We start from the raw sequence: 23,423 nt of genomic DNA on the forward strand, positions 1-23,423 counted from the left end.
GGCCGCCGCAGCAGCCTCTGGCCGCCGCCTCCCCTGGTCGGGAACTGCTCCCTCCGACGACCGGCGTCCGGAGTCACCGCTGCCACCGCCGCCACGGCCTGAAAACGTCGTTTTGGCGTCGCTGCGGATGAAGGTCAGCTGCCGCAGAGAGTTACCGACAGCATACGCCGCCAGATCCGCCGAGACAGACCCGACACGCCGCCAGCACCTCCGCCTGCCTGAACCGCCGCCTTCAACACCTCCTGGAGCCGCCACGTACGTCGACCAGCCGCCGCAGCAGGCGCCAGCGACCCACGTCGTCGGATATCTTAATAGATCTGACGCGTTTCCAACAGCCGCGCCGCCTGCCGCCACCGCCGCCCACCGCTGCTCCCACTGGACCCGAGCTACCCACTGGACGACGACCAGAGCCGGCCGCCGCCCCCCCAGCCGCTCCTCCGTTGTGATTCACGGTGGGTGATCAACTAGGGTTTTTCGAAACCCTAGTTTCGAATTTTTTTTTTTTTTTATTTCGATTTCAATTTCAAAACCCTAATTCTCCCACGTGCTAGGCACGAAAATCGAGACAAGTGAATGAGAAGGAGGAGGCGCCGATTTTGATAAATTGCTTGTATATTGTAAACTCTCCTCATTTAATGAGAATAATAAATGTTTTCTTCACATTGTGTATTTTACTTTAATGGGTATTGACCGTATTTAATTATATATTAAATTATATAATTAAAGCGCCGGAGAGTAAAATCAGTCTAAGTCTTCTACATTAAAGGTTGGGTCATCCAACCAAGCTGCTCTAGTGGCTTGGGAGTTGATATCAGGGAGCTTTCACTTCCTAGGAGGTCGCAGGTTCGAATCCTAGGAAGTGCAGATTTGGGGATTAATTTCTCCTTGGGCCTGTGGGCCCAGAATGACAACGAAGCGCACCTACGGGGTAAGACGCTTCACCTCCAACTGTTAGGTCGGGGGTCCGAGTCACATCGGAGGGTAGATGGGGAACCATCGTCGATCCTCCTTTTAAAAAAAAAAAAAAAAAAAAAAAAAAAAAAAAAAAAAAAAAAAAAAAAAACATTAAAGGTTGGGTCGTGGAACAGGTCATCACAGTAGGTGGCCCAGCTGGTACCTTGTAGAAGTAAAACTTTTTCACAACCTAGATAGGCTTTGGATACCTATCGCGAAAGGTTGCAGTGTCCATCCGAAAGTCGTCTTTACCTTGAGAATGACTAGTGACACTGGTGTGGTATAGCATTGAAAGTATCTACTGTAAGACGATGTCTTGGAGATTTAGCATTTCTTAATCTTTGTAATAATATAGGACACACGTTATTCGATCATACGCTGCTTTGACTTACCAGTAGGTGCAGGTTTTTCGTAACCCAATATTCCTGATATCTTGGGTAGTAGTAATTGATAACTAGTATGGTGTCAGTTTTATTATTACAGTGAATCGTGTGCCCGCGTGGTATGACTATATCCCCAATAGGTGTTCGAGAAAAGTTCTATTATTCTGAAACTCGATCGGTTTGGATTTTAACCAAGAATAATAGAAAAGGCAAAGTATATTTTAATATACTTCTCTTACTAGACAAACACTTGGAAATAAAAGATATTGATTAATTTAAAGTCCATAGCAGACTACAAATTAACTAATGGATATAGAAAGTCTTAGACACGGGAAATAATATATTAAAGAGGTTAACTCGGATTGCTTGTAATCACGGATTGGATGGACGGTCAATATTTCTTCGTTAGTGGCACAAGAAATATTCCATTGGCCTTATATTGAATTATGGGTTATTATTTTATTAGTAAAGAAGGTCCAATGAGGGAGACCCAATCCAAGCCCCATAGATCCCTAACCTAGCCCACAAAAACTCTATATAAAGGGATGAAGGAGGCTTGACAAAAACACACATCACAAGAGTGAAACCCTAGCCTCCACACATCATATTTTTGGCCCCCTCTCTCTATAGGGAAGTCGAAAATTGTCTTTTGTGTGTTCTTGGCGTTCTTGTCTTCTTCTTCGAGATCCCTACATTTCTAAGAGATTCCTCCCACAAGGAATTTAGATCTAGAGTTGGGTCATAGGTTAAAAGATCCTTGGTCTTGCAATCACATTGAAGTATCAAGATCTACACATGGAGAAGTAGCGAGCCACTTTGATTCTTTGGAGAATCATTATTGTAAGTATTCAATGACATAATTTAATTCAAAGTTATGTGATTAATTGCGCAATAATATGTCTCTACATAATCATGAAATTGAATCGGTCCACATAATCTCCTAAATAGATTCTTTTGTGGATTTATTTAATTTGTAATTTCCGCTACGATTTTCCCAACAATTGGTATCAGAGCCATGCTTTTAGGCTCTGATTATGTGGATTTAATCTTTTTTTTTCAAAATTACATGGATCAATGAAGAATATTTTAGATCTATAAGTGAATACTCTAGATCGGCTAAAGAACATTCTAGATCTATGAATTTTATTCAAAATTGATGAGGAATGTCTTGATCTACAATAGAGTATTCCAAGATCTATAGAACATATTCTAGATCTATATTAAATGGAATATTCTAGATCTATAAGAATATTCTTGATTAAGAATATTGTAGATATATGATAGTTTTTTCTAGATCTATGTCAATAGTGTTCCACTCGTGTAGATCTACATATTTGAAAAATGTGATGGATGATTGTTTTTATGCTTGTGATATTGCGTGAATGTTGAATCTTGATGTTCTTCGTTTTATTGTAAACCCACGGGGGTTGACCGTGGTAGATTAGATTTGTTTTTCCTTGTATTGTAAACATATGTAATAGTTAGAATACAATGAAATGTAATACAATGGATAAAACAAGACGAAGACGAAGCCGACGAGATGGAGGCCTAGGCGGCGGCCGAAACCCTAGCAGGCTCGGCCGCGAGCAGATCTAAGCGACGGTGGCGGTGGCGGAAGGCTGGCTGGGCGGCGGACGGCTGCTGCACTCGAAGCAGCGGCAGCCGCGGCGGATGGCTGGGCGGCGACAGCCGCTGTCTCTCGCGGCAGCTGTGGCAGCAGTTCTCCCGACGACTCCCGGCTGGCGGCGAACAGGCGGCTGGGCGGCGGCGGCTGGGCGCGCAGCCTTGGCGGCGGTCGAGACCCCTACAGTTTGACCGCACGCAGATCGAGGCAGCAGTTTGCGGTTGGTGGTGCTCGGCGGCAGCAAGGCGGCCAGGTGAAGACGACGGTGGCGTGGGTTCCGATGAAGAACACGCCGCGTAGCAACGAACCAGCTTATGGAAGAAGCAGACGCCATGAAGGCCAGGGCAGACGAACAGACGGCGCGGGCGGAGGCAGAAATACAGGGCCTCACGTCAGACGGTACCTCATTAACGAAGATGAGGAGGTGCCGCCGATAGGTCAAAGGATCGGAGGCGCGTGGGATGCGAGAGAGGCTGTCGGGGACAGATATATGAGGAGGGAGAGACAAATGAAAAGAAAAGGGAAGGAGATAGTTCCTCCTCCTCCTAAGCGTAGCCGCCCTGCCAACCAGGGCATTATTATTGCTGATGCAGGGCACCCGACTTCCCCACTGCCACGAGAAAACGAGTTAGGCAGTGATGCTGAGAGCAGGGAACTTCGATGGGCCCGAACATCCCGTAGGCGACAAGGAAGGCCTATAGTACCCCCCACCGCCGACCTCTTCAAACAGACTGTGGTATTGACCACGGGCCTCCTCCAGCAGATGGTGCAATTTGATGACCCAAAGTGGCAGAAGGAGGTCACCCAGAGGGTAACTCCCCAGAAGCGGCTGAAAGCTGGTAAGAAACTCCATCAGCCAACCCTGGAGAGGATCAAGGTTGAGGAGAGATTTGCTCAGTATATTACGGGCATTGGTTTCGAATGGTTGCTGGATATTGAGGATACCTTCATACCGGAGGCCCTGGCCAAGGAATTTTTCACATCCTTCCGGTTTACCGGAAGCACAGACTTGGAGGCATGGAGCATCTCTTTTAGGGTGTTCGGCCATGGGCAAAAGATGAGCCTTAACGAGTTCTCCGTAAGGATGGGACTCTACACAGAAGCCCAGGTCACCAGAGAGGAGTGGTTCGGTCGTGACATTGGTCTTCCTCAAAGGTAACCGGATTTTGAGCAGCAGGCCGTCAGGCAAGCCCTGTGCAACGGTCGTGCCCCAGACTTTAAAGCCTCTGAGTCCAGAGGAACATACATAGCGGATCCAGCCCTCCGACTCGCCCAAGTATACCTCGGGTGCAACCTCCACGTTCAAGCCAACACGATGGCTATCATTACTGTGGCTGAGCTCTACTTCATGTGGTGCATGAGGGAGCAAAGGAAGGTGCACCTTGGCTACTGGATTACCCACTCGATGAATCAGATTGCCGCTCGCTCTTCCCGCCACCTCAACATTTGCCACCTCCTCAGAGCCTACCTCCGACGCAATTGGACTCTGGTGTTCCAAGAAGGTGTAGAGCTACCCGACCGCTGCCCAAACCCAGAGTTATTTGACCTAGATTTCCTTGTGAGAATACAGGTACTAGAGCGACTACCCGGCAGGAGACTGCGCTTCTACTCACAAGCAAGGCAGGAGAGGCAGCAAGAGAGCAGGCAGGAAACGTAGCAGGAGGAAACCAGAAGAACGGCTGATCGTCCGGCGAACCCAGAAAGACAGAGGGCCGACCTGAACATGGTACCCATTGAGAGGACAGAGCCAGAAGAGGCTGCACACACTGACCGCGAAAGTTTGCTCCGCATTGAGCAAACGCTTACGCAACTGATGGAGAACTCACATGCTCAGCTGGTCGCTTTGGCCAAAATTCTGGAGGCTATCCGCCAAAATACCCTTACCAGGCAACCAACTCCCTCTACAAGCTCTCATCCCCCTCGACGTCCATCATCAACCTGGCCACCTTCGGCATCCCCCGATCAACCCTCTCGGAAACAATAGTATCACCCCCTTATCTCAAGCGTATAACTTTCCAAACAATTTTAATTCTAGTTTTTACTTTGGTTTGTATATATTGATGTTTTTATTCTGCTTTTCACACTTAGTCCACTGCTTGAACTACGTTTTCGTCTATATTTTGTTGTTCCTATTGGCATGTTTTGACTGATTGCACTATCTCACACTTAGCCCATTGTCTGGTCTAAGTGAGAGAAGTTGTCCTAGATTTGTGCTTTCTGAGCCGTTGCCTAACCCTTTTTCCACTGCATCCAGTCCCTCGAGGACGAGTTCATATGCAGCGATCTTGACAAACTGACGACTTGATCAAGTATATGCGGAGAGAAGAAACATAAGCTGCTGGCAAATGGATTGACCTCGACCTCGGGTATGATTGTTGGAAGTTTATTCGGTCTAATGCATCTATGTAAATATGTGTTTTTAAGTCTTTCTTTTTTCCTTTCTTTCTTGAGATGAGTAAACCGTGCTTGAAACTTGCCTTATCTTTTTCTTTTCTTGTCTTTTATACTTGAGGACAAGTATGTTTTAAGTGTGAGCAGTTTGATAAGGCTCATTTCATGCATCGGTTTAAAGGGTAAAAAGTACGCCACTTGATCTGTTTATTGCGCAAAACAAGTGTTAAAAGTGCAGGAATGCAGCTTGACCAAGACATCAAGGCTAAACTGATCAAGTCGGCACAAAGGACGCAAAAGGCCAAGAAATCAGGGAGATTGATCAAGGGGAGTGATCAAGCAGTTAGGCGGGGACCATTGGCAAAGAGAAGAAGACACGTGCCGATACAAAGGACACCATCCTGCTATGAAGGGACCACTGTCTTCTAGAAGGAGGAATACGTGTCGACCAAAGAGACGCGCGGTCCTAGAAGAAAGCGAATATTCGCCGACAAGGTTGTTATCCCTGCTGGAGGATAGCTCTTAGTTTTAGCTTAGTTTAGTTAACTTTCGTTCCAGTTCTTCGCTAGCTTATTCGACCAAAGGTTGCCTATAAATAGAGGCTGCGACACCACAATAGAGAGGACTTTATCCGCTTTCTAGTTAGTTTTTAGTTTTAGCTTAGTTTAGTTAACTTTCGTTCCAGTTCTTAGCTAGCTTAGTTTAGAATTTTAGTGAAAGGTAAGTGATTCAGTGCGACAGAGGCTTCAGTTCTGTCCGGCGCTGTTTCCAGTTTCCGACCGAGAATTGCTCGGCCTTTACTCGCTTTATGTTCTTTCAATTTCGTAGCTAGTTTTCGCTTTATATTTCGCTTTGGACGAGATCTATTCTGGAATCAAAGTTCTTTTGTTTTCGGATCTTCAAGTTCACTGTCACAGTTTAATTTCTCGCCTTTAAATATTGTTCCAAGTGCCTAGTTATAATGAATGTTAAAATGATTTACTGTTCCGTGGTTTAATCAAGTAGTTAGTTTAAATTCTGCCTAGCATAAATCCAGTAGTTAAAGTAGTGCGAGTCTTTGGGAGTTATAAATATTTTCTTTGCGTGAGTCGGTTTGAGGATTGACTTGATCAAGTAGTAACGACAATTTGCTAACTGATCCACCGGGTTCGGTTATCTTCCATATAACCTTGATTAATCTGATCCGTCGTTCCGAGCCTCACCAAAGAACAAAGTAATAGTTTGATCGTTTACATGTGAATTTAATAGTTTGGTTGCAAAATAGAACAAATTAATAGTTTGATAATTTACATGTGAATTGTAAAGTCGGTATGCAAAAACTATAATTTGATGAAAATTTATAAATATATAGCCAAATTATTCTATAATAATATGCACTGACATGAAAATTTATAGGCAAATTCTGATTTGGGGTGTTACAATTATGTCTTGAACTAGTCTTTTCAGCACAACATTCTCGAAGCGGACCGCGGCTTGTTCAGCGGTCGTTGGCCGCCAGCGGTCCGCTGGGCGGGTTGAATGCTCCAGATTTTCATCTTCGACTTTAAGCTATCTTTTTAGGCTCAAATTTACGCATTTCTCACAAAACACGTCAAAATACCAAGAGGAGACTGCTGTAGAGCTTCCACGCTTCGGTTGCCGGTACGTCAACCGTCATCTCAGCAAACATTGTTCCGTACATCTTGGATTTCTGATTGTGGCGGATGAGATGTCTATGCACTACAAAGATGAGTTGAGACTGAGAGGGTTATTATTTATAAAATATGGGTGTGGTTGAATTGGTAAATAGGGGCATTCATAGTGCATTTAATGGCCCAATGTAGAATTTGATTTGTTGGTTAAATTTTCTCTGTGACTCGTTTAATGGGCAAGGGCCCGTTGAATTAAGGCTGGAAATGACTGTTTTATTATCATGAAAAATTCAGTGATATTAATATATGCAACACCATTTCAATCTTAAATTACATAGAATTTACTAATATAGCCCACAGCGGTAGAAATATAAAAATCATCTTTATTAGCTTTGAAACATCACTTGAAATGACTAGTTCAAGACAAAATTGATCTATGTCAGTAGGTGAAATAATTATGCGACAAATTCAACCATCACACTAATAAAAATATGAAACATCTACGTCACTAATAATTCCACTGGTGGATAACTTCGACCTGAGCTCGATTAGGATGGTTATGCCAGAGGCGGCGCCTCTAGGAAGGAGCTGGAAGCGGCTCTGCTCAGCCGTGTGTCGCATGTGGTTTTTGGACAGGTGAAAAGTAAAAAATAACTAATATACCTAACTTCAATTTTCATGTCCTTCAAATGATTATTTAATACCAGAAACACTAAATTCAATTCAATTCAATTACTCCCTATATTTGTGTTGAGATTATAAGAATTATACTACTAATTGATTTACTTTATTTTACTCTAAATTTAGTGTCAGGAAAATTAGTTGGGTAGGTGGAGGAATGTGAAGTTATGTCGGATTAATTTGTCATTACTCCTTATTGATGTGATGCATATCTATTTAATCGATTCGAATATTTATCATGGTACCATTTGCATCTAATACTTTGTCAATTTTGAATTATAATATAACTAAATATTACTTATGAAAAAATATAGTATGGACAAACATGCAAGGAAATTTATGTTTATTAGTCAGCCCATGAATTTATTATTTTTGTCCAATATCATGAATTCCTTGTGGTCTATCTAACCCACCTAGAATAATGGACAAACGGGGTAGGAAATTTATGTTTATTAGTTAGCCCATGAATTTATTATTTTTGTCTAATATCTTTGAATTCCTCGTGGTCTATCTAACCTACCTAGAATAAAAAAAGGTTAGAAATTATGATAATATTATTATTATACATGGCTAGTACATAACTTCGTGTACAAATTTTTAACATGCATGTTATGTGGTAGCATTTGCAGACATTGACAATCATTCTATAATTAATTAAACAATTTATTGAAATTATCGGACTAAGACGGGAGCATCACTATAAAAAAAGGGTTAAATAAAATGAAATCAAATTTAGTATGCCATTCTATTGTTCAATAAATAAATGTTGAATTTGTTGAAAATTTGGTTCAATATCTCTCTAGGAACCGTGCATTTAGTTATACTATAAATCAAAATTGACAAAGTATTAGATGCAAGTGGTACCATAATAAGGATTTAAATCGATTAGGTATATATGCAATAGATCAATAAGGAGTAATGACAAATTAATTCGACGTAACTTCACATTCCTCCACATACCCAACTAATTTTCCTAACACTGAATTTAGAGTAAAATAAAGTAAATCAATTAGTTGTATGATTTTTATAATCTCTACACAAATATAGGGAGTAATTAAATTGAATTTAGTGTTTCCGGTATTAAATGATCATTTAAAGGACATGAAAAATGAAGTTAGGTATATAAGTTATTTTTCACTTTTCACCTGTCCAAAACCGTCTGCGACTTCCAGATCCTTCCCCAGTGGCGCTGCCCCTGACAGAACCATCCTAATCGAGCTCAGGTCGAAGTTATCCACCAGCGGAATTATTATTGACATAGATGTTTCATATTTTTATTAGTGTGATGTGATGGTAGAACGTGTCGCAGAATTATTTCACCTACGGACATAGATCAATTATTGTAACACCCCATATTTAGTATTTACATTCACATACACACACACACCTATATATATATTTATAGATATATATAGAGTTGTGATCAATGTCAAACCAATTTTAAAGACCGAACTAGAGACCAAATTAGGGCCATTAGATCTAGTTCTTTGATGAGATGTACTGCTGTGTAAATTTTTTTCGGTCTTCATTACAAGCCCATTTTGTTTCATTGTATTAGGTTTATTACTTCACTCCGTACATAATACCTTGAAACTACAACATGTTTTTCTTGCTTTCAGTAGGTTTTGAAATGATTCAACATATGCTTCATTTGAAGTCATTGACCTAGAATTTTACTTTATTCACTTTAAAAAATACAATTTATTTAAGTGGGTTTATTACTTCATTTATAAACGTTATTACTTCATTGGATAAGGTTTTTACTTCATTCCAGTAGGACTTCAAATGCTTCTACATAAACTTCGTTCAAATTTTATTACATCATTCCATGTGTTTATTACACCATATCAGTGTTGTGGCGGTGCTGATAGACATTGTGAAGAGAGAGAATGGTATGCGACGGCGAAACCACATTTACGTACTGGAATGAAGTAATAATCCTATTGGAATGAAGTAAAAACATACTGGAATGAAGTAATAAATTCTGGAATGAAGTAATAAATTCTGGAATGAAGTTAAATCTTCGTAACATGTTAGTATGACTTATTTGCCTTCGGATGAATTAAAATAGGCTCGTGATGAAGGCGAAAATAATTTATAAATTTGTGTATCTCCTTCAGGAAACACTAGATCTTAAAACCCTAATTTAGTATGGTTTTGCGGTTGGGTCTTTAAGACTGGATTTGTGAATAATGGGACTCTATCCTTATATATATATATATATATATATATATATATATGGGAGCATTAGGGTCCTATTGCCCCCTTCGTGTTTATTTCCTTCTTAATATCAACCATTAGATTAGTATGATGGACGGACTAGATGAAGCCTCACAAAATCATCCCGTGTTGCATTATTAGGTTCATTCTGTGCATTATATGGGTAAAATTGTAAGGCAACCATGAATTAAAACGGAAGGAGCGAGATTTAAGCGAGATTTTCATAGACCTTCCATCTACTCACACTCTCTCTCACTCCAACTGTCTCACTCCTCAAACCCACGATTCAACATCGTCTCCCCCAATTTCCACTCATTTCCAAACCCTAGCCGCCACTACCAGCCACCAAAATCAAACCCAAAAGTTGATTTTCGTCGTTTTTTCCAGCCTCCGATGCCGTTTCACTGTCGAAAACGTACTCCCTTGGCGCGCGACTTCCGGTTCAAGTAGACATCAAGGTAGGGTTTTTATGCTTCAATTTGTTATTAATAGCCGATTATCACCGACGACACCACTGTTAAGCGGCGATTATCACCGACGACACACCACCTAATCGTAGATTCATTGTTTTCTACCAAATAGTTTCAAGTTTTTCGCACTTGTTTTGGTCAATTTTTCGTAAATCGTAAAATTGGGTTCATTTGTGCTAGGGTTCTGTTCATTATTGAAGTTTGTAGTTAATAACTGGTTTACAATTGTGTATTGGGCGATTTTAGAGAGAAGATTGTATCCCGATTTGATTTTTGGATTGTGTCACAGATCCAGTATGACGAAACGAGGAAGGCCCTTCAGAAGCCAACCAACCCAGACTGCAGGTAATTTTTGGGCGATTTTGGACAGCCTGTAATTAAGTGTATCTTGTATTTATTTGTGCATTGTTTGATGCAATGTGTACATTATTGTATGAATTGTTGTGCATTATGTTTTTGTTTGAAACTATATAAATCAGTTTGATAAAAAGCCTGTAAATGAGTGAATGTTGTTATCATCTGTGCATTATTTGATCCTATTTGTTCAGTACTGTAGGGAGTTGTTAACAAAATTTGTTATTGGTTTAATATTCGTTTGTGCATTACTTGGTACACATTATGGATTTGGTTTAGTGAATGTTATATTATGTCGTGCATTAGTTACTGAAATGTATACATTATTGTATGCAGTTCTGTGCATTATTTTTTAGATTGAAGCTACATCCATCTGATTAAGTCAGATGCTATATGTACATTATTATTTTCATTTGTGCATTATTTGTTGCAATATGTACATTATTGTAGGGACTGGTGTACATTATGATTTTAGTTTTAATTCAGGTGCATTATTTGATTATCTTTGTACATTATACAATTAGTGTTGTGCATTAATGCGATACATTAATGCACAAATGCGATACATTAATTCATTGGTGCATTATTTGATTACATTTGTACATTATACAGATAGTGTTGTGCATTAATGCGATACATTACTGATTTTTGGACAGCAGCGAAGCAGCCAAGGTTGGATATTGACGAAGTAGTGGATGATGTTCTTCCACGTGCAATTGCCCAAAAGTTCAGGGAGAGATTGGCTGAACAGCAAGGGGCCGAGGCTAGTACGTCTCATGAAGACAAAGAGAAGAGGAAGTCGAGGGGAAAGAAAGTCGACCACCTCTACTGTCGACAGACCCCCACCGAGTTCATTACCTGTATAAAAAGCATACCTCCACGGCAGAAGGAAGTCGTGAATGAATTGGATTGATCATACGGATAATCATTGGAAACGCTATTTATATTACTTTTAACACTATGTTTTTTTTTGGATAACTCATTGTGGTTGAGAAAAAAATGACTTGTTGCCATGTCTGTTTTGATCCATACATAGTATGCGGAACTTCTTGCTAACATAAGCATATTTTGGTACTAGTGTCTGATGTCGTAAACACAACATATATAATGGATGTAATCAACCGAGTAATGGCAATGTACTGCTTAATAATGTAAAAAAGAGAGAATAACGTAAGAGAGAGAATAACGTAGAAGAGAGTCTTATCTACATTATTCTCTATCTTACTTTACCCTTTCTTCATTAATTATATATTACTCCCTCCGTCCGTGAAATGTTTTCCAGTTTTTCCATTTTGGTCCGTCCGTGAAATGTTGTCCACTTTGCTATTATTTTACTTTTTTGGTAAATGGTTCTCATATTCCACTAACTCATTACACTCACATTCTATTATAAATTCAATATATAAATATGGGACCTACATTCCACTAACTTCTTTCACTCACTTTTCTTTACATTCTCAAAACACGTGCCGAGTCAAACATGGACAACATTTTGCGGACGGAGGAAGTATCATTTGTTCAAAACGAGTGCAGGAAATGAAATGTGACAAAATTTCAGGGACGGAGGGAGTAGTAAAAATATGTATAAAAAAATATAGGTATGTGATAAGTTTATTAAAAATATGTACCCGGTATTGAGGGTATTTTCATCCAAAAAACTTGAAAATAGTAAAAAAATATTTCGATTGATATTAACTCATAGTTGACTGACTTCAAATGATATTTTTAAAGTTCACTGATCTAAAATGATACATTGACAAAGTTCGTGGACTAAAAAAATATTCCTTCTACTATATAATAGGCGGGGGTATTTTCTTCCGCAACCATTTAATTAAAAAACAAATATTAACACCTAAAGCCCCTAACCAGCCGCAATTCTCCAACACTGAACACTTGAAAAAAGATCCAATTACGTGGGCCCACCAGGCCATATAAGGGAAACTGAACGAGTCTCAGTTTGTATTTTCTTTTATGACTTTAGGTTATGGCTGGCAAAATTTATTGTATTTACAGGTCATTAGGTATTAAGTTCACTACATTTGACTAATTCACTCACAACATTTGTAAAGTTGTTTTCAATACTTTAAAAAGATTTCAGTAATTCATTTAAAAAGTCGCCAAAATATTCTTACCACTTCTTTTGTGGTTGGGCGTGACGAGTTGTGGTGTTGAGCCTTCGACGTTTAACACTTTAGCCAATTAATACAAGGATAGATTTTGACTCCAAAAGACTCTTGGGTCCAGAGCGGAAAGAAACTGAGGCTCTGATACCAAACTGTCACGACCGCCCTTTAGGGTTAATAAATACGGGTGATCGTGATTAAAAGAACTTAATAAACAGACGAAGGAAACTAAGGTTTCAGTAAAGAGTTTGACCAATAATTAATATTTAATAAAAAGGGGCCAAGAGTTTGACATTATCCAAATAATTAGGTTCAAAGCTAAAAGATTGACGAGTAAAAACAATGTCTCAGCGGAATCGTCCAAGAGAAAGAGTGATGTCATGTGTGGAGACACAACGACACTCGTAGTACACAACTAACCAAACCATGCTTCAATTTTAAATTGCTCAACACCACCAATTGCTCATCGCCGCTCAACCTGCACATAGGGAAAACACATGCAGGGCTGAGTACTTAATATACTCAGTGGGCTTATGTCGAAAACATTTGATGAAAGTTATGTCATCCATACCACAGTGAACTCGAGTTTTACATTTAGAAAAGAAATAGCATCGAGTATCACAAAACAATTTCATAGACTGGCCAGTCAAAACAATCTCCCAACTTTCTCAATAATCATTCAACCACATCCTCTGTCCATAGTGCGACGAAAGTGTGGCCACACTATTCGCCCACGAGACCGGCCGACTAGCAAGGACGGCTCACGATCCCAACTGTGTACACTAGCCTGATAGGGTTTGCGGCCCTACTCGGACCCGAATTCGTTTAACATAGCCCTATAGCCTAATGGAGCCAACTCACAAACTAGGCATCATGCAACAATCTCAACATAGCCCTATAGCCTAATGGAGCGAACTCACAAACTAGGCATCAGGCGACAATCTCATCATCAAAATAAACATGGCATGACATAACAATTTAAACCACCCTTATTCCACCATAATCATACTTTTGAAAGTGTAAAAGAGTTTAGCAAAAGAAAGCCCACCTCGACTGCTTAATTCTCAAGTACTTTCTTCCCCTTGGTATCACGATTCACTTGCGAGAATTCACCTTTAGAATTTTGATAATACATAAATCAACACACTTTTCAAATAAATAAAATGCATGCATCCTATGTCTCCAATTATTTTCTTGATCAAGATTATAAACTTTCTTAATTAGAAACTTAGGTACTTCGATTAACGCCGAGCGATCAAGCACCAACAAATCGCATAAAAGACAGGCATAAACCAATTAAATAAACCAACTAAATTAAATGGGGCAAAAGGGAGTAAGGAAAACGAACTAAAATACTCCATCGTACACGTACACATATACTCTTATCCCTTTCTACTTTAGTATAAAATACTAATGGTATTAGATGAATAAAACAATTTAGAAACACATATTCCCATTCAACACTATACGTGTACACGTATACTCTTCCACCACTATTTTAAAACCATCACCAATTATTAAAGTAATATATATATAAATTCCAATGCTTCTTCCCCTTTTTGACACACAAATACGGTCTCAAATTCAAACTTTGGAAAAACGTCTTCAACTAATAATAAAAAAATGTTTTACAGTAATGAAATCAACACTTCTTCTTTCCAGATCCATCGTTCTTCCTTTCTCTCTCAATCCCCCTTTTCTTCTTCCCCAAATTTAAACTCAAGCAAAAACGAATGAAACAAAGATAAAACCCCAATTGACGGACACTCTCTTCTCGCGCCATCGTCTCCACGAGCAGCCGCTCCATCATCGTTTCCAGCGCCGCGACCAGAGTTGTCCGATGGTTTGGCATATCCGTTTCCATTCCCGAAACAGCCCCGATTTACCCCGAAGCTAAGTTCTTACTTGATTCCGATTCGTTAAATGTTCAATCTTTTATTCGGTTTTGTTTTTATTACCAGATTATTAGATTGGTTACGGAGCTTATGAGATGCACAAAATTGAGGCTATTGTAGAGGGGAATTGATGTTGCCTAGCAGCAAAAGAAATTGGATTCACGGCAAGTTTTGCTTTTCCTCTCAAACTGTGATGCCAAGCAATTGTGTCACGAGTAAATAAATTGCGATTTTGTACTCGCCAGTTGCAAAAGCAAGAAGATTGAATGAGTTTGCAAGATTACCTTGAATAGAAGTTGAAAGAATAGGTCTTGGTTTCTTGCTGCAGAGAACGATTAGAAGAGAAACTAATTGGGGAGTGCATAATATAGAGGGAGGGTATTAAAAGATATGGGAGAGATTTAGGAAGTGGGGAGGAAACGGTTTTAACGTGGGTTAAGGCGGTGGAATTCTAATTCTTCTTCTTTTCTTTTTTATTAATTTGAATTTGTTTGGTATTTATTTACAGATCACGGAGGAGAAAAGTCTCATCACAGAGGAGGAAAATCTCTGCAGAATCTTTAATTAAAAAATTTGGATTAATGCAGCTCGGTGACCAAGTCAACAGGGAGAAGATTTAGTTAAATTAGTTTAATTCGCGGTCCCTTTGTATTTTATTTAAATTGTGCAGCCACAATTTATTTATCATGGACTGAGTTTTTATATCGCTTATTCAATTTTTTCGATCCAACTCGCAGATTGAGGCCAATATATTTATTCCTCACGGAAAGGAATTATTTTAAATCCGCTCAGTAATTTATTTCACAAATCCCCAGTCTAGCCACAATTCCACTCAACAATTAATTCACGGACTTCGCAATATTAATAGCATTAAATGCAAGTACTTTAGGGTTCAAAAATTAGGTTTAGAAAAACGGGGCGTTACATCCTACCAACCTTAACAGAAATTTCGTCCCGAAATTTGTTACCCTTAAGTAAAGAGTTCTGGGTACAATTCCATCATCTTGTCCTCATTCTCTCACGTGGCTTCTCCATGCCCATGATTTTTCCAAAGTTCTTCGACACAAGCAACATGTTTATTTCTCACATTCTTGATCTTTCGGTCCAAAATAGATTGGGGTCTCTCCTCGTAGCTCAAGTCTGGATTCAAGGCGACTTCTTCGTATTGGATCACGTGTTTCAGGTCGAACACGTATTTCCATAACTGTGACACATGGAAAATGGTGTGCAAATTCCCAAGGTTTGGTGATAGCGTCAATCGGTATGCAACAGGGCCCACTCCTTCAAGAATTTCGTAAGGCCCAATAAATCACGACTTCAATTTGCCCTTGACGCCAAAACGTGTTGTCCCTTTTGACGAGGATACCTTCAGGAAAACTTTATCGCCAGCTTGGAGTTGTAGGTCAGTTCGTCGGACATTCGCGTATGGTTTCTGTCTGTCTTGAACTTCTTTTATCCTTTCACGAATTTGCCAAACGATTCCCACCATCTCTTCAACTGCTTCGGGTCCAAGTATTCTTCTCTCGCCAACTTCGTCCCAGTAGAGTGGCGATCTACACTTTTTCCCGTAATGCCTCATACGGCGCCATGTTTATCGTTGTCTGAAAACTGTTGTTGTAGGTGAACTCAATCAATGGTAGTGCTGCCTCCCAGCTTCCTCCTCGGTTGAGTACCACGGCTCTCAACATATCCTCGAGAGTTTGGCTCGTTCTTTCGGACTGCTCATCGGTTTGCGGGTGAAACGTTGTGCTGAAGTTCAATTTAGTTCCAAGCTCTTTCTGTAGACTTATCCAAAATCTTGAGGTGAATTTTGGGTCACTATCGGACGTAAATTTGAGCTTGCTTGTTGGACCCATAACTTATGAGAATCGGTATGAAGTGCGCAATCTTGGTAGGTCGATCTATAATTACCCAATTAGTGGTGTTTCCTCTCAGAGTCCTCGACAATCCCGTCATGAAATCCATGGAGATGTGCTCCCATTTCCACTCAGGGATCTCCAGTGATTGTAACTTCCCATACGGTCGTTGATGTAGAGCCTTCACTTGCTGGCAGACTAAACATCTCTCAACAAATGACGTTATATCCCTCTTCATACCATTCCATCAAAAGGACTTCTTCAGATCTTGATACATTTTCGTATTCCTAGGTTGGCGGTGTAAGGAGTCTCATGTGCTTCACTCATAACTTCGTTTTTGAGTTCCTCGTTATTCGGTATGCATAGTCTTCCTTCGAAAGTAAGGGCATTGTCACCTTCTTCGCTAAAATTCCCAGATTCGCCAGTTCGCACCTCTACACGAATCTCCTCTAATTTCGCATACATCCGTTGTGCTTCAATAATTCTCTACCTTAGATCAGGTTCAACAACTAAGGTGGCGATTCGGGCTTCCACTGTTCCAAGTGCCCCCACAACTTCCAAACGCATCTTGCTGAACTCGCGAATCAGGCTTTCCTCTTTGGTGAGAAAAGTAGCCAGTTGGGAATGGTCCTTCCGGCTCAAAGCATCTGCCACTACATTTGCTTTGCCGGGGTGGTAGTTGATGCCACAATCATAGTCTTTCACCAACTCGAGTCATCTTCGTTGCCGCATGTTCAAATCTTTCTGCTCAAAGAAATACTTTAGGCTTTTGTGGTCCGTAAAGATCTCACATCGAACTCCGTAGAGATGATGTCTCCAAATCTTTAATGCGTGTACTACCGCTGCTAACTCCAAGTCGTGGGTTGGATAGTTCAACTCGTGTGGCCTCAATTGTCGTGACGCGTAAGCAATCACTTTGCTGTTTTGCATCAACACACATCCAAGTCCCACCTTCGAAGCTTTAGTGTCTACCACGTAGTTCACTCCAGGCCCTGGCTCGGCTAGAATCGGTGCACTAGTTAGCTTCTCCTTCAACAATTAGAAACTTGCCTCACACTCCGGGGTCCAATTGACTTTTGCCCCCTTCTTGAGTTGTTGGTTCATGGGTCTCGCTATCTTGGAGAATACATCTATAAACCCTCGGTAGTATCCTGCCAAGCCTAGGAAACTCCGAATCTCGTTTGGTGTTTAAGGTGCTTTCCATTGCTGTACCGCCTTAACCTTGGCGGGGTCCACTCGAATTCCTTCTGCCGACACAATGTGACCAAGGAAGTTCACTTCCTTAAGCCAAAACTCACACTTGCTGAATTTGGCATATAGTTTCTCACTCCTCAATGGCTCCAAAGTGATTCGCAGGTGTTCCTCGTGTTCCTTCTCATCCTTCGAGTAGACGAGTACATCATCTATGAAGACCAAAATGAATTTATCCAAATATGGATGAAATACTCGATTCATTAAATCCATGAATACTGCGGGTGCATTCGTCAATCCAAACGACATTACCACAAACTCATAGTGACCATATCTTGTGCGAAAAGCAGTCTTCGGTATGTCCTCTCTTCGGACTCTCAATTGATGGTATCCGGACCTTAAGTCCATCTTTGAGAACACACCGACTCCTCGAAGTTGATCGAATAGGTCACCTATCCTCGGCAGTGGATATTAGTTCTTGAGGTCATTTTGTTCAACTCTCTATAGTCAATACACATTCTCATCGACCCATCTTTCTTCTTCACAAAAAGCACAGTCGCGCCCCACGGTGAAACACTGAGTCTAATGAAACCCAAGTCCATGAGTTCGTGAAGTTGTATCTTGAGTTCCTCCAACTCTTTAGGTGCAATTCGATATGGGGCCTTGAACACCGGTGTCGACCCTGGCTCTAGGTCGATTATGAACTCCAATTGTCGATCTGGCGGTGGGCCATGCAAAGCTTCAGGAAAAAAAAATGTCTGGAAATTCTCGTACCACGGCAACATCCTCCACTTTCCTTTCTTCTTTTCCATCTCCTTGTAGATAGACCAGATAGGCAGGACGCCCTTTCCTCAACATCGTAGTGGCTTGGAATACGGAGATGATAGACGTTTTTCTGTTCATCGTGATTCCATGATACACGATTGGTTCCTTTCCAGGGGCTTGTAATGATATTTGTCTCTCCTTGCAACGAATAGTAGCAAAATTGGCAGTTAACCAATCCATTTCCAAGATTATATCGATATTCCACATTGCCATGACTTGTAGGTTGTGCGTGACTAGCTTAAGTTCTCCCATAAAAATTTTTACATTCGAGCATGTTTGAGAAATCTCTATTACCCCTCCCACTGGTGAGGTCACCATCATCTTGTGCTCAGATTTATTAGCAGGCACACATAGTTCTGATATGAAAGGATGCGATGCGCCCCTATCAAACAATACAACAATAGATGTATCGAGGAGTTTGCCCATACTTGCCAAGTTTCCGTTTTCGTGACTCCCTTGTTCAGTCTTGGGTTGTTTAGAAATCAACGCATATGCTCTAAGGAGGGAAGTCTTGGGTGGTGAAGTTGTTGTTGTCGCGAAGGTTGATCACGATTCACCCTTGGTTCCGCTAGTGGTGCCCTCGGCTGCTGACGGAATCTTTGATTGTTCTGCCTTGACCCCATCCCCACATTCTTGCTCGGACACTCTTTAGGGAAGTGGCCATTTCCTCCACAATCAAAGCACTTAGTAGTGTTCTGCATTCTACACTCTCTGAAATGGTACTTGGAGCACACATTGCATTGTGGTGGTCTAGGTCGGAAGTCACCCCTCTAGTTAGAGAAATTTTGTCTGCCCCCATACTGTGGTCGGTTTTGGGTGGGCTGGTACCTCTTGTTTTCATAGTGGGTCCTATTCCCATCCCACTTTCTCTTCTCTCGAGAATAATGTGGTGGAGGCAGTGCCAGTGTAGTGTTTCACATCGCCCTCTCCTTGGGCATAGTTGCCTCAACATCTAGTGCGAGGGCCAACGTTTCTGCGTATGTAAGTCTCCCACGACTAGCTAATGCCATCTTTATCTCATGCCTTAGACCCTCACGGAACTTATCAGTTAGCTTCTCGTCGGTGTCAACTTGTTCAGGTGCATACCGAGTCATATCGCAGAGTGCGGTCATATTCAGTCACCGACATAAGCCCTTGGGTTAAGTTGTAAAACTTAGCTGCATTTGCCTTTCAGTAGCCCTTTGGTACGTACTTGTTATATATCGCCTCCTTAAAGTTCTCCCAAGTCATTCTACCCACTTGATCTCGTGGCGTGGTCTTCATCTTGGTATCCCACCAGAAGTTAGCTGACCCAGTCAATTGGTAGGTCACACAAGTCATTCGTTCCGCATCGTTGCACATCAGAATCGTGAAAATACGCTCCAATTCGCGTATCCAACTCTCAGCCCTTTTCCGGCTCTCCCATTCCATCGAAGACGGGAGGTTTTTGTTTTAAGAACATCTTCACAATTTCTCGGTCTACTGGAGGCGGAGGAGGTGGTGGTGATGGTGCTTGCACGCGTTTCTCTTTTCGATTGTTTCCCATTTTAGTTGGCCACTTGTTGGATGATTTCCTCTCATCGACGACCTTCGTTCGTATAACATAATCTATCAGGGTGCTCGTATTTTCATTCCAATACTATCGTACAACGATGATCTTATGCGACGACCTTAATATTCCGACTCTCAGTTGTTATCCGTATATCCATTGATCAACCACTTACATAAATTCTGAGCCGCAAAACGTGATCATTTGATGTACACGGCTTCTCTAAGCTTTTTGTTTCTCAAGACCTAATATCTAGGTATGGCACAACGTTTGATTATTCTGCCATTTGCTGCAACTAAGCATAGATGCAAAAATATTCGACTCCTTGAGTTGTTGGTGTATCATTTGTATGTGTCTCTTGAAACTTATTCCTCATATGTGTTTGCAGAGATCGAGCCATTGCCCTTCTTGAGAGTCTTGTATCAAGAATTTAGAAATCTATTTAACAGTCTTACTTGGACCAGAACGGATTTCAACATGAGGAGTACTATTGAAATTGCCCTTGATTAGAATGGCTCCAAAAATGACTCAAGAGGAACAAGAATGAGTCACTACTTTCATTAAAAGGAAACAGTGATGCATCACTTGCAAATTGCAGGTCAATCAAAAGTTTTAAATGCACGAAAAGAATATCATTGTCAAGGATCTTCATAGAAAGAAATTTTTGATAATCCAAGTAAGTACTGTCAATTAAATTCATCCATTCTAGCTACAAATGTGGCACTACGTCATTTCCCGAAGATAATAGAGGCGTTCTCGAAAACTCTAAATTCTAACTCAAGATTCTTGGTGTCGTTACAGCAATTAACTGTCCTGGAAGGTCACATCTTCATATTGTTTTTGGCACGCCCTAGCGGTCATTCACTTGGTAATAACCCTCTCGGCCTTAACGTGTCATAAGTGTTGTCATATTTGTAACGCGTCGTCGCATTAACATGTTATGCACGATTGCATTCACTTTATTTGATTGCAGGCACAATTTCTCGTCGTTGTAATGATACATCACCTAACATTTCTTCTTGTCTTGATCTCGTTAGAAACTTCCTTTCTTTTTGTTCTTATCATCCAGGGAAAACAATAGGCAGCTATAATAGTCCGTCTAGTTCGAAATATATGTTTTCGTTTGTCCCATCACTCAGGAAAGTGATATTGTAGTTATTAATTTACAACTATGTTCGAGCACGTTCAGCCTAGCATACTTCTTAGGCACTCTATGTTTTACAGACATAGTTCATAGTCTCATACTTCAACATATATTCGATCGTTGCTTAATTCAAGCTTCATATGGATTCTACATTTGCAACAAAGTTCAAAATTTCACATTTCACTTTCATAATGATTTTATACGATACCTCGTACTTCATCAATCATGAATTATCACATAAAACGTATTGCGCAGTCAAACATGTTTATCCATATAAACCATTTAGCATTCCATAGCATTTCATCCAGCATATATTAAAATTTAAAATAGTAACTCAATCTATCCATCATCCATGGAATCACATTTCATAAATCATACAGTTCATGGACATCTGTATCACAATCACAAAATTGCAACTATGCACTCATCATGCTTTGTATTCACAGTTTCATAATCATGCAATTTCGACCACATAGGCATAAAAATGAATTTCCGCTCAAGTAATCAACATGTATGTCATTTAAGTTAAACTCGCAGTACACAACTAACCAAACCATGCTTCAATTTTAAATTGCTCAACACCACCAATTGCTCGTCGCCGCTCAACCTGCACATAGGGAAAACACATGCAGGGCTGAGTACTTAATATACTCAGTGGGCTTATTCCGAAAACATTTGATGAAAGTTATGTCATCCATACCACAGTGAACTCGAGTTTTACATTTAGAAAAGAAATAGCATCGAGTATCACAAAACAATTTCATAGACTGGCCAGTCAAAATAATCTCCCCACTTTCTCAACAATCATTCAATCACATCCTCTGTCCATAGTGCGATGAAAGTGTGGCCACACTATTCGCCCACGAGACCGGCCGACTAGCAAGGACGGCTCACGATCCCACCTGTGTACACTAGCCTGATAGGATTTGCGGCCCTACTCAGACCCGAATTCGTTTAACATAGCCCTATAGCCTAATGGAGCGAACTCACAAACTAGGCATCAGGCGACAATCTCATCATCAAAATAAACATGGCATGACATAACAATTTAAACCACCCTTATTCCACCATAATCATACTTTTGAAAGTGTAAAAGAGTTTAGCAAAAGAAAGCCCACCTCGACAGCTTAATTCTCAAGTACTTTCTTCCCCTTGGTATCACGATTCACTTGCGAGAATTCACCTTTAGAATTTTGATAATACATAAATCAACACACTTTTCAAATAAATAAAATGCATGCATCCTATGTCTCCAATTATTTTCTCGATCAAGATTATAAACTTTCTTAATTAGAAACTTAAGTACTTCGATTAACTCCGAGCGATCAAGCACCAACAAATCGCATAAAAGACAGGCATAAACCAATTAAATAAACCAACTAAATTAAATGGGGCAAAAGGGAGTAAGAAAAACGAACTAAAATACTCCATCGTACACGTACACATATACTCTTATCCCTTTCTACTTTAGTATAAAATACTAATGGTATTAGATGAATAAAACAATTTAGAAACACATATTCCCATTCAACACTATACGTGTACACGTATACTTCTTCCCCTTTTTGACAAACACAAATACGGTCTCAAATTCAAACTTTGGAAAAACATCTTCAACTAATAATAAAAAAATGTTTTACAGTAATGAAATCAACACTTCTTCTTTCCAGATCCGTCGTTCTCCCTTTCTCTCTCAATCCCCCTTTTCTTCTTCCCCAAATTTAAACTCAAGCAGAAACGAATGAAACAAAGATAAAACCCCAATTGACAGACACTCTCTTCTCGCGCCATCGTCTCCACGAGCAGCCGCTCCATCATCGTTTCCAGCGCCGCGACCAGAGTTGTCCGATGGTTTGGCATATCCGTTTCCATTCCCGAAACAGCCCCGATTTACCCCGAAGCTAAGTTCTTACTTGATTCCGATTCGTTAAATGTTCAATCTTTTATTCGGTTTTGTTTTTATTACCAGATTATTAGATTGGTTACGGAACTTATGAGATGCACAAAATTGAGGCTATTGTAGAGGGGAATTGATGTACCTTTGGGGAGAAGAAATTGCCTAGCAGCAAAAGAAATTGGATTCACGGCAAGTTTTGCTTTTCCTCTCAAATTGTGATGCCAAGCAATTGTGTCACGAGTAAATAAATTGCGAT

The 23,423-nt window shown here is 40.4% G+C and overlaps 1 long non-coding RNA gene across 1 annotated transcript; it reads left to right on the forward strand.

Annotated features, from left to right (window-relative positions):
• The first annotated feature begins 1,925 nt into the window (after nt 1-1,925).
• On the forward strand, nt 1,926-5,988 carry LOC121788443. The gene is made up of 2 exons (XR_006047746.1): nt 1,926-2,177; nt 5,216-5,988. It is a non-coding gene; the product is annotated as an uncharacterized LOC121788443 (long non-coding RNA).
• The last annotated feature ends 17,435 nt before the right edge of the window (nt 5,989-23,423 follow it).

The sequence above is a fragment of the Salvia splendens genome, unplaced genomic scaffold (genome assembly GCF_004379255.2).
Source record: "Salvia splendens isolate huo1 unplaced genomic scaffold, SspV2 ctg1045, whole genome shotgun sequence".
Lineage (NCBI taxonomy): Eukaryota > Viridiplantae > Streptophyta > Magnoliopsida > Lamiales > Lamiaceae > Salvia > Salvia splendens.